At 35.0% G+C, this 10880-nt stretch overlaps 1 protein-coding gene across 4 annotated transcripts in view; it reads right to left on the bottom strand.

The window, feature by feature from the left end:
• The window catches only part of ARHGEF28 (Rho guanine nucleotide exchange factor 28), a 3217901-nt gene extending 3214147 nt beyond the window's left edge, over nt 1-3754 (bottom strand). For all 4 annotated transcript variants that reach the window (XM_044063941.1, XM_044063943.1, XM_044063942.1 and 1 more), the window contains exon 1: nt 3489-3754. The gene's annotated coding sequence lies outside the window, so the exon portion shown is untranslated. The remainder of the gene's footprint in view (nt 1-3488) is intronic.
• Nucleotides 3755-10880: the final 7126 nt, after the last annotated feature.

Raw genomic sequence — 10880 nt, 5'->3', positions numbered from 1 at the left:
ATGTATTTACCGCAAAAGATGCTCCCTAATAAGGTAGAAATATTGTAATTAAAAAACACACCTGTCTTGTTATACATGTATTGAATGTTAAGACTTCCAATTAAGAGTGCCTTTTACAATACAGGTACAATACACTGGACTAGGCAAACAACATCAGCACAACACTAACAGAACTAATATCAAGTTGGTGCTACAGACTATATCTATCGTGACTGAATACATCTGTAACAGCAGGATAGGGATAATGGTCTTTCACTTTTTCAATCAATCTATATAAACAGAGGAAAGGCAAAAGAAAAATATAAACCCGTGATTATATTAACACTGCACGTGCTTATGCATATATATACGTGTGTGTTGTGTGTCTCTCTCTCTCTCCTTCTCTCCGTCCATTTTCTAGAAGGGGCAGCACGAACTACAACTAGGTGTAACAACAATTACTGAAAGGAATTAGTCTCAGCCTGTATGATATTCGGAAGGGTTTTTCTGTTACGTCACTGCCACATTTTTACATTCTCGGTGCATGTCTTACTGTGGTCAGTAATGTGCTATAAAAATCATACTTACAGCTAAAGTGACACTCTCTTCCAATGAGTTACCTGTCCATAAAATATTTATATGAAGATCACGATCAGTTGCAATGAAATGCTGCAGAAACAAATTGTTTTTAACCAGTGGCGCTGTGGTGGTATCCTTGGAACTGCAAAAAATAGAGGACATGTGGCATCCTAGAAGGTGTGGGAAATGCCTTAACCAGTCTAAGTGTCAGCTGTCAGTCACACATACATGAGGTTGAGCAGAAAGGATGCAGAATGGTACACAGGTTTGCCAAAACCTTAAAAACAAATTGCAACAATGCTACTTTGTTCAGAGTAATATTTAAATTTACTGTAAGAGGATTTTTTTGCAGTATAAAGGACAAATTCCCTGACTGACAAAACAGTCCAAGAAGACAGAAATTCACATCTCTGCCATTATAAGTAAATTCAGCATCTAGACCATCACATTATGGGGTCATAAAGGACACTGTGGGAGAAATACAAAAAATCATATTAGCATTGCAGTCTCCATCCAGGCCACTTCCAAATATAAAAAGTTACAAAATATTAGACAGTAAGAGTTATGCTAGGGCATTAGTGACCATCCGAAACTGCAAGATTTGAGGAAGCATTTGTTTCAGTTTCTGGGCATACCTTTCCAGTAATGAATTTACAAAAACAAAACTATCAATTTACACAAGTAAATTACAATTCATAACAACTGGGACAAAAAATGTAAACACTGTTTTGAGTATTTTCTGATAAATCTTTGTTAAACAAGGTTAGTTGTATTCACATTTATTGTTAAAAAGAATGGGACTATTCAATCTGAACAAAATAATCATTGTAAAAATAAGGAGGGGCACTTCTAACAATCATGAATCTCTGGAATACACATATAGATCAGTTATTTTCTTTACTATGAATGACTAAAAATTGGGACACTGTAACAAGAAAAACAAATTCTCACAGGCCAATAAAACAAAAGACAAAAATAACTACAGAGGAAAACATTCACCAGGATATATACAGTGTAGAAGCTAGCACTCTCCCTTCAAAAAAAGATAATTTCTAATTTTGAATGCACTTTCACTATTTGTACAGATTTAAAATGCGATATATGACATTTTAAAACAACTAAGTGAAATGCTGCTTTCATACAAACTGTGTTAGACAACATTCTTAAGTACCAAAACTCAGTTCTCAAACCATACTAATTGGATGAAGCCATCAATGCCGGCATGTAAAAAGTGCCTTACCACTGAGTTGTGAAAAGGGGATTGTGCCAGTTGGTACCTCACATACAATTGCAGCACAGGGGACTACAGCATCTCAAGTGCAACTTTTTCTGGATATGGGGGAAGTATACTTATAGAAATAAGCTTATATCATATACCACAGTAAATAAAGAATATGGGTATGAACTCTCTTGTTCCTTAGTATGTATTTTACGCTATATAGCTAGATATACTCAAAGAAGATCCATAATTAAAGCATCCTGGTTAGGATGGAGGGGATGGACTCTAGTATGCTGCATTAGGTGTAAGGCAAGGCTGTGTTGGGAGTTTACTATACTAGGTAATGTTGATTCTGATCCGGTGATAGACACTGCAACTATAACACTGGGTAGAGGCTGGTGAGTGCCAGGCAGCCAAACCCAATTTAAGTAACCATAATTTGGCCAGCTCAAAAACAGCATTCTAAATAATATTTAATGTAAGGGTTTTCTATTCATACAAGAATCTACGTTACAGGATAAAATACACTCCACGGTATAGTTAACATTCTTTAAATTTAACATTTAGCCTATTGGCCTGTGGATTAACATATTCCAGGATCATGCTTTTGGTGTAAATACTTATGAGGTTTACTCAGGAGACATACTTCATTAAACAGTCCTTGAATACAGTAAAACAGGACAAAAGAGGCTTTTAGCTGCACTTGCTTTACACCGATTTATACTTTTGAAATAATCGTTTTTCATATTATCCCAAGAAATTACCTTGAGAGATATTATTTCACATAACAAAGGAGGGCCTTATCGTATGCAAACAAGCATCTACAGTACATCAAGTCCACTAAACATAATAATTTTGGTTGTTTTGCTACTCAGTAGAAATAAACAGTAATAACTATGTAAACATAAAAGCTGAAGTGAATCTTTGAAAGTGCCTCTGAATATGTCAGGGCATGGTTCCAGTACTATTGCTATTAGGTTAGGAGAATCAAAATTAATACTCTAAGTTATTCAGAGATACTCTGGTGAGAAATGGACATCAGCCATCTTTTTGTAAAACGTAACAGCAAAACTGTCAAAGAGTGAGTGGCTTTTTGAAACAAAAGCACCAAGACCTCCAGGCTGCTTACATTACATAACGACAACGTGACACAGCTTTCCTTCTTATGCCCTTAATTGCCAACAACTTAATCTCTGCTGGTCTCCAAGTACTGATTAAACCAGAGAAAGTATTATTACAGCTGGGTCATTCTGGCACTGTTATAAACAGAGCAATCAACGTTTTAGAATACAGGGTAATTACCCCACAGAACAATAAAAATGTCCCCATTAGATTTAGTAAATTGGATGCAACGATACACTGCAGTCATCATAAAGCATAACTTTTTAATAATTAAAAATCTCAAAAAGAACAGACAAATGACAGACAATAACTCACAAAATAAAGCACTCCTTTCAAATGCCCAAGAAGTTGCTGCTACTTAATTATTCATTTACATGCCTCCAAGACTTGTTGCTGCTGATACACAACACCCGATTAAAACCTACCTTGAGCTTTCTAAGAGGCGCTGACATTAATTATGAACAAGAAGATCTCTGTCTCGGTACAAAGCTCATCAACATAAACAGTATTCTGGCCATACGTAGACTCTGTCATCACTCTACAGTCTTTTTTCCATTAAAAGTTGTACAGTTAATGACTAAAACAATACCTGGTCTAAAACACAGTCCCAGCTGCGGTAAGCGTTATCCCTCTAAAATCCGAGAGTCTCAGGCAGCCGCATAACATTTACATCCCAAACAACGTGTTGCCTTCTACCAACAAAAGAAAAACAGACTGATAAGTTATGGGAGTGATGGTAGCGCTTCCTCTCGCTTTCATCCTGGTTTGTACACACTCACAAACTACTAAACTTTAGCTGTTTTCAGCACAGGGCGCTGCCGCCTGGAAGCTGATGCTGCTTCCACTCGACCTGAAAACCCATTGACAGCTCGCAGTCCGCGTGGAGAAACCCTGCGATGACGTCACGCTGTCACCTCTGTCTGGGTGGAGTTTGTTGTGCCCTTTCAGCAGGTGGACTCCGAACAACTTAGGGAAGGCATGGAGACGGCAACGCCCCGTAAGAGGTACGTAAACATAGATGGTCTTGTACTTTTGCCGTACTCCTTTGCATTGCAAAAACATACTTACCAAACAACACTGTGAGTTCACTTTGTATTTATCTTGATTTGCACATTTTGCAGCATATAGATAGATATATATTCTGATCAGGAACGTACTTTGCAAGCCTTCAGAGACTGCCAAAATGTGTCTCACACTATGTGAGGGCGTAGCAAGGCAAACGTTAACCGTGGCACCCAGTGTAGCGCTCATTTATAACTTAGGTATACCCCTCAACATAAGAAATTAGGACACAGCCAGGAATATTGGAGGCATTCCTCTCATCTGTCCAGATTTTTGCAGAATGTCCAGAATTTTGCCTCATATTTTTAGTCTATTTCTAATAAAATTATTGTTTTCTGGCAATTCGTCAGAAAAATCATTGAGGATTGAAGTCAGAAAATAATGATAAACGTTTCCGATTCAAACTTCATACGCTGCAGAATATTCTTGTTAATGTAAAACGTGTTATTCTGTCAACTTTCTAAGTTTACAAAAGCATTGTTTAAAAGTGTTCCTATATTTGGGGTTTTGCCCCCCCCCCCCCCCATTTATGGCTTTGTCCAGATTTCTTGCTCTAAGAGGTTGAGAGATATACAAAGTCCCAATCTAAACCAACCGTACTTGAAGAAGTGAATATTGCAAAATGAAGTGGAATCTTTAGGAAAGGGTAGGAGTAAATTACATTGGAAAAAAAATAGAAATTTTGGGAACAATGCATACAGAAAATGTTTTAGAGAAAAAATGATGTTTAAGAAAAGGCAGGAATTGAACAATGTATGTAATGTTGGATTGATTATATTGCATGGATGAATATATGTGAATTATCATACCTCTCAAATGTCCACCTACCTCTCAACTGTTCAGATTTTCACAGAATATCCAGATTTCTGCTTCACATTTTTGGTCTGTTCCTCAGGAAATATGTTTTTCCAGATTTTTGTAGCAAATCAGTGAGGATTTAATTCACTAAATAGTGACAGGCATTTGAATTTCAGACTTCATATCCTTCAGAAAATGCATAGTAACACAAAACCTTTTATTCTAGCAACTTTCTAAGTTTATAAGAGCCATATTTAAAATCTGTCCCTATTTTTGAAACTTTGCCCCCCACCCCATTAGTTTTGGCTTTGTTCAGATTTTTTTTGTGTGTGCTAAGAGGTTGAGAGCTATGTTATTAAATGTCAACTTATTACTATGGTATAATTATTTTTATAAAAATGTACATTTTTATTTCACAAGTGATAATTCAATAAAGGTAGTTTGTCTTTCGGCTTTTCCCGGTTAGGGGTCGCCACAGTGGAACTCCGGTCCGCTAATGATTGGCGATAGTTTTTTTTTTTACGGTGCCGAGTTGCCAGCTCGATGCCCAACCTTCAATGAAGGCACGCCCATTCACGCATGTCTGTCGGAATGCCACTCGACAGCGGGAAGGACATGCAGTCTCCACACAGAAGGCACTCCCCACACTCCAGCCGAGAATCGAACGGGAGAACCTCTTGCTGTGAGACAACAATGCTACCGCTGCACCACTGCAGATTGATAATTCAATAAAGGTATTTTAAGAAAATAATCAGGGACAGAATTTAAATATTGCTCTTACACACTTTTAAAGTTGATTGAAGAACATGTTTTCATTAGCATCTGGAGGATATGAAGACTGAAACAATTCATATCATTATTTAATTGTTTAAGCCATTACTGATTCACCAGAAAAAACACAGATTTTATGAGGAACAGACCAAAAATATGAGTAAAAAATCGGGACAGTTGAGAGGTAAATGCCAAAGAGTAGCTCATCTGATAGCAGACGCTTCAGATTTAACTGATCAGTCTGTTATACTACAAACATATCTGTCTATCAGACTGTCTCATACTTCTTAAACCTTAGAGCATGCTACAACTCAGGGCATATCTCTTCAAAAATCAATGCACCTAATTAGCATAACATTTTGCATATTTATTAATGAGACAGCAGCAGCCAGGCAGACAGGGTTAACTTTTATTTTATTACAGCATCCTATGCATAAATATAGGAGCCAACAGAACACTAAAATGCTATTAGTGTGTGTGTGTGTGTGTGTGTGTGTGTGTGTGTGTGTGTGTGTGTGTGGTGGGAGGGGGACTGTATTATTGCAGAACTATTTTTCAAATCATAGCTCTCAAACTTACATATACAGAATGAGCAACACTACCACTCATAATGTCAAACAAATGGGCAAAATGTGGAACACTTACTAACAGCCTGCTACTAGCTTATCTTCAACCAGGGTGCTCACACAATGGTTAAGATATGCTGCTATATTTAAAAATCTTAACACTGACTGTATGACAGACTCTTTCAGATTGGACCCACAAGGAACATGGACTTTTTAAAATGATGAATGTTCCTCATAATGAGTTATATTTCAGAGGAATGATCCAAATAAGTAATAGTTAACACCACAGTGACACAGTTGTAGATTTTTGTCCCCTCAGTTCAGGATGTGAAGTTCAATCCTGATTTCTGGACTGGTCTCACAATCAGGGCTACATACACACACACACACACACATATATATATATATATATATATATATATATATATATATATATATATATATACATATATATGTGTGTGTATGTGTGTGTGTATATATATATATATATATATATGTGTATATATATATATATATATGTATATGTGTGTGTGTATATATATATAAAACAATATAACAATAAACTCTCTCTCTCTCTCTCTATATATATATATATATATATATATATATGTATATATCTATCTCTCTTTATATATATAGGAAGTATATAGGATATGATATATATATATATAGCATATATATAGATGAATATATATATATATATATATATATATATATATATATATATATATATAGATATATATATATATGTGTGTGTGTGTGTGTGTGTATATATAACTTCTTCTACAACTGATAATCATACTAGTTAGATTTAAACAAATAAAAACCTCACTTACCACATTCATTCTGCCTTTAGACTACATAGTAATCATCTATCAACCTTCTTGCTCCAGAAAACACCATACTCACAAAAATATTCATATAGGCAAATACATAACGAAACATTTCTCACCTCAAATATTTCTAGCCACTCTTCAGCTTTGTGATTGGACTCCGTGCTTACATTGCTTCCCCTAGACACAGCCTTAGCATATTTTAATAAGTCATTCCCTGACCTGTTAAAGTCAAGCTCCTCCTAGAACTATTAGAGTAAAAGTATGACCATGTTGTAGCTTCAATAGAGACCAAGAATTCGCAAAAACCAGAACAAAGCTTGGTTTCAATAATTCTAACAGAAATCAGACCACTCTATAACTATCAGCAACTAAGAATACTGCCAAAAGCAGATCCAAGGATGACAAAAAGTTATGTGTATTGCATCCCTTAAAAAAATACCAAAACAATCCTAAAATTTCTGGGCGTACGCAAACAACTATTACATCCTGGCCAATCATCTGCTCACACTGCACTACCGACTACGGATAACATCCTACTCAAATTTAATACTTTACTAATTTCGCATAACATCTCCCTTAAAAATAACACAATGCCCTCTAACCATTCCAGAATTTCAAAAAGAAACAACTAATACCTTCTCCTTCCGGCCTATTACCAAATCGGCTTTATAAAAAAACTGCTTAACAAACCTAATACATCCCTTGATACTGACAATCTACTTTCTGAATATCTCAGATTAGCTGCACGATGCTTATCTCTTATCCAGTTTATATATATGTATAACAGAAATATCCTAAATCTATATATAAAATAATATAATGTAATTTGGCCCCCTTTTTTTTGGTTCCCCCAAAAAAAATTTTTTTTTTTGCCTTTTCTTAAAGAAAGGTTTTTTTTTTTTTTGGAAGAAAAAATTTTAAAAAAAAAAAGTCCCAAAAATTCTAAAAAACCCAACCTTTTTCCCTTGAAAAGGAAGGGTTTTGAATTTTTTTTTTCCCCAAAAAATTGAAAAAATTTTTTGGAATTTTAAAAAGGGGAAAGGGTAGGAGTAAATTACATTGGAAAAAAAATAGAAATTTTGGGAACAATGCATACAGAAAATGTTTTAGAGAAAAAATGATGTTTAAGAAAAGGCAGGAATTGAACAATGTATGTAATGTTGGATTGATTATATTGCATGGATGAATATATGTGAATTATCATACCTCTCAAATGTCCACCTACCTCTCAACTGTTCAGATTTTCACAGAATATCCAGATTTCTGCTTCACATTTTTGGTCTGTTCCTCAGGAAATATGTTTTTCCAGATTTTTGTAGCAAATCAGTGAGGATTTAATTCACTAAATAGTGACAGGCATTTGAATTTCAGACTTCATATCCTTCAGAAAATGCATAGTAACACAAAACCTTTTATTCTAGCAACTTTCTAAGTTTATAAGAGCCATATTTAAAATCTGTCCCTATTTTTGAAACTTTGCCCCCCACCCCATTAGTTTTGGCTTTGTTCAGATGTTTTTGTGTGTGTGCTAAGAGGTTGAGAGCTATGCGTATAATGTTATTAAATGTCAACTTATTACTATGGTATAATTATTTTTATAAAAATGTACATTTTTATTTCACAAGTGATAATTCAATAAAGGTAGTTTGTCTTTCGGCTTTTCCCGGTTAGGGGTCGCCACAGTGGAACTCCGGTCCGCTAATGATTGGCGATAGTTTTTTTTTTTACGGTGCCGAGTTGCCAGCTCGATGCCCAACCTTCAATGAAGGCACGCCCATTCACGCATGTCTGTCGGAATGCCACTCGACCGCTGGAAGGACATGCAGCTCCACCTGAAGGCACTCCCACACTCCAGCGAGAATCGAGCGGGAGAACCTCTTGCTGTGAGACAACAATGCTACCGCTGCACCACTGCAGATTGATAATTCAATAAAGGTATTTTAAGAAAATAATCAGGGACAGAATTTAAATATTGCTCTTACACACTTTTAAAGTTGATTGAAGAACATGTTTTCATTAGCATCTGGAGGATATGAAGACTGAAACAATTCATATCATTATTTAATTGTTTAAGCCATTACTGATTCACCAGAAAAAACACAGATTTTATGAGGAACAGACCAAAAATATGAGTAAAAAATCGGGACAGTTGAGAGGTAAATGCCAAAGAGTAGCTCATCTGATAGCAGACGCTTCAGATTTAACTGATCAGTCTGTTATACTACAAACATATCTGTCTATCAGACTGTCTCATACTTCTTAAACCTTAGAGCATGCTACAACTCAGGGCATATCTCTTCAAAAATCAATGCACCTAATTAGCATAACATTTTGCATATTTATTAATGAGACAGCAGCAGCCAGGCAGACAGGGTTAACTTTTATTTTATTACAGCATCCTATGCATAAATATAGGAGCCAACAGAACACTAAAATGCTATTAGTGTGTGTGTGTGTGTGTGTGTGTGTGTGTGTGTGTGTGTGTGTGTGTGTGGTGGGAGGGGGACTGTATTATTGCAGAACTATTTTTCAAATCATAGCTCTCAAACTTACATATACAGAATGAGCAACACTACCACTCATAATGTCAAACAAATGGGCAAAATGTGGAACACTTACTAACAGCCTGCTACTATCTTCAACCAGGGTGCTCACACAATGGTTAATATATGCTGCTTTATATTTAAAAAATCTTAACACTGACTGTATGACAGACTCTTTCAGATTGGACCCACAAGGAACATGGACTTTTTAAAATGATGAATGTTCCTCATAATGAGTTATATTTCAGAGGAATGATCCAAATAAGTAATAGTTAACATCACAGTGACACAGTTGTAAGATTTTTGTCCCCCAGTTCAGGATGTGAAGTTCAATCCTGATTTCTGGACTGGTCACAATCAGGGCTACATACACACACACACACACATATATATATATATATATATATATATATATATATATATATATATTCATATATATGTGTGTGTATGTGTGTATATATATATATATATATATATATATATATATATATATATATATATATATAAAGAAAAACTTCGGAACCTTAAAACAATAAAACAATAAACTTCTAAAAACTGTAGATAAAAAATTAGAGAGCCGTTTTAAGGTTCCGAAGTTTTTCTTTATATTTACAGAGTTCTTCGAGATATAGAGTTATTTTCTTATATTATATATATGTATGTGTATATATATATATATATATATATATATATGTATATATATATATATATATATATATATATATGTATATATCTCTCTCTCTATATATATATAACTACAACTACTACAACTGATAATCAATACTAGTTTGGATTTAAACAAATAAAACCTCACTTTCCTATCGGTCATTCTGCCTTCCAGATACCATAAGTAATCATCTATCAACCTTCTTGCTCAGAAAACACCATACTCCACCAAAAATATTTCATATAGGCAAATACATAACAGAAAACATTTCTCACCTCAAATATTTCTAGCCACTCTTCAGCTTTGTGATTGGACTCCATTAACATTGCTTCCCCTAGACACAGCCTTAGCATATTTTAATAAGTCATTCCCTGACATGTTAAAAAGTCAAGCTCCTCCTAGAACTATTAGAGTAAAGTATGACCATGTTCCTTGGCTTACAATAGAGACCAAGAAGTTACTCAAAACCAGAGACAAAGCTTGGTTTCAATACAATTCTAACAGAAATCAGACCACTCTGCATAACTATCAGCAACTAAGGAATACTGCCAAAAACAGATCAAGGATGACAAAAAATTCATATTATATTGCATCCCAACAAAAATACCAAAACAATCCTAAAAATTTCTAGGCTACTGTAAAACAACTATTACATCCTGGCCAATCATCTACTCCTGCACCTGCCACTGCAAACACTACGGATAACATCCTACTCAATTTAATACTTTACTAATTTCA

The sequence above is a fragment of the Protopterus annectens genome, chromosome 2.part2, assembly GCF_019279795.1.
Source record: "Protopterus annectens isolate FY-2018-M chromosome 2.part2, PAN1.0, whole genome shotgun sequence".
Classification (NCBI taxonomy): Eukaryota; Metazoa; Chordata; order Ceratodontiformes; family Protopteridae; genus Protopterus; species Protopterus annectens.
Note: the sequence above shows the minus strand (reverse complement) of the source record. Positions and strands in the feature narration are given on the sequence as shown.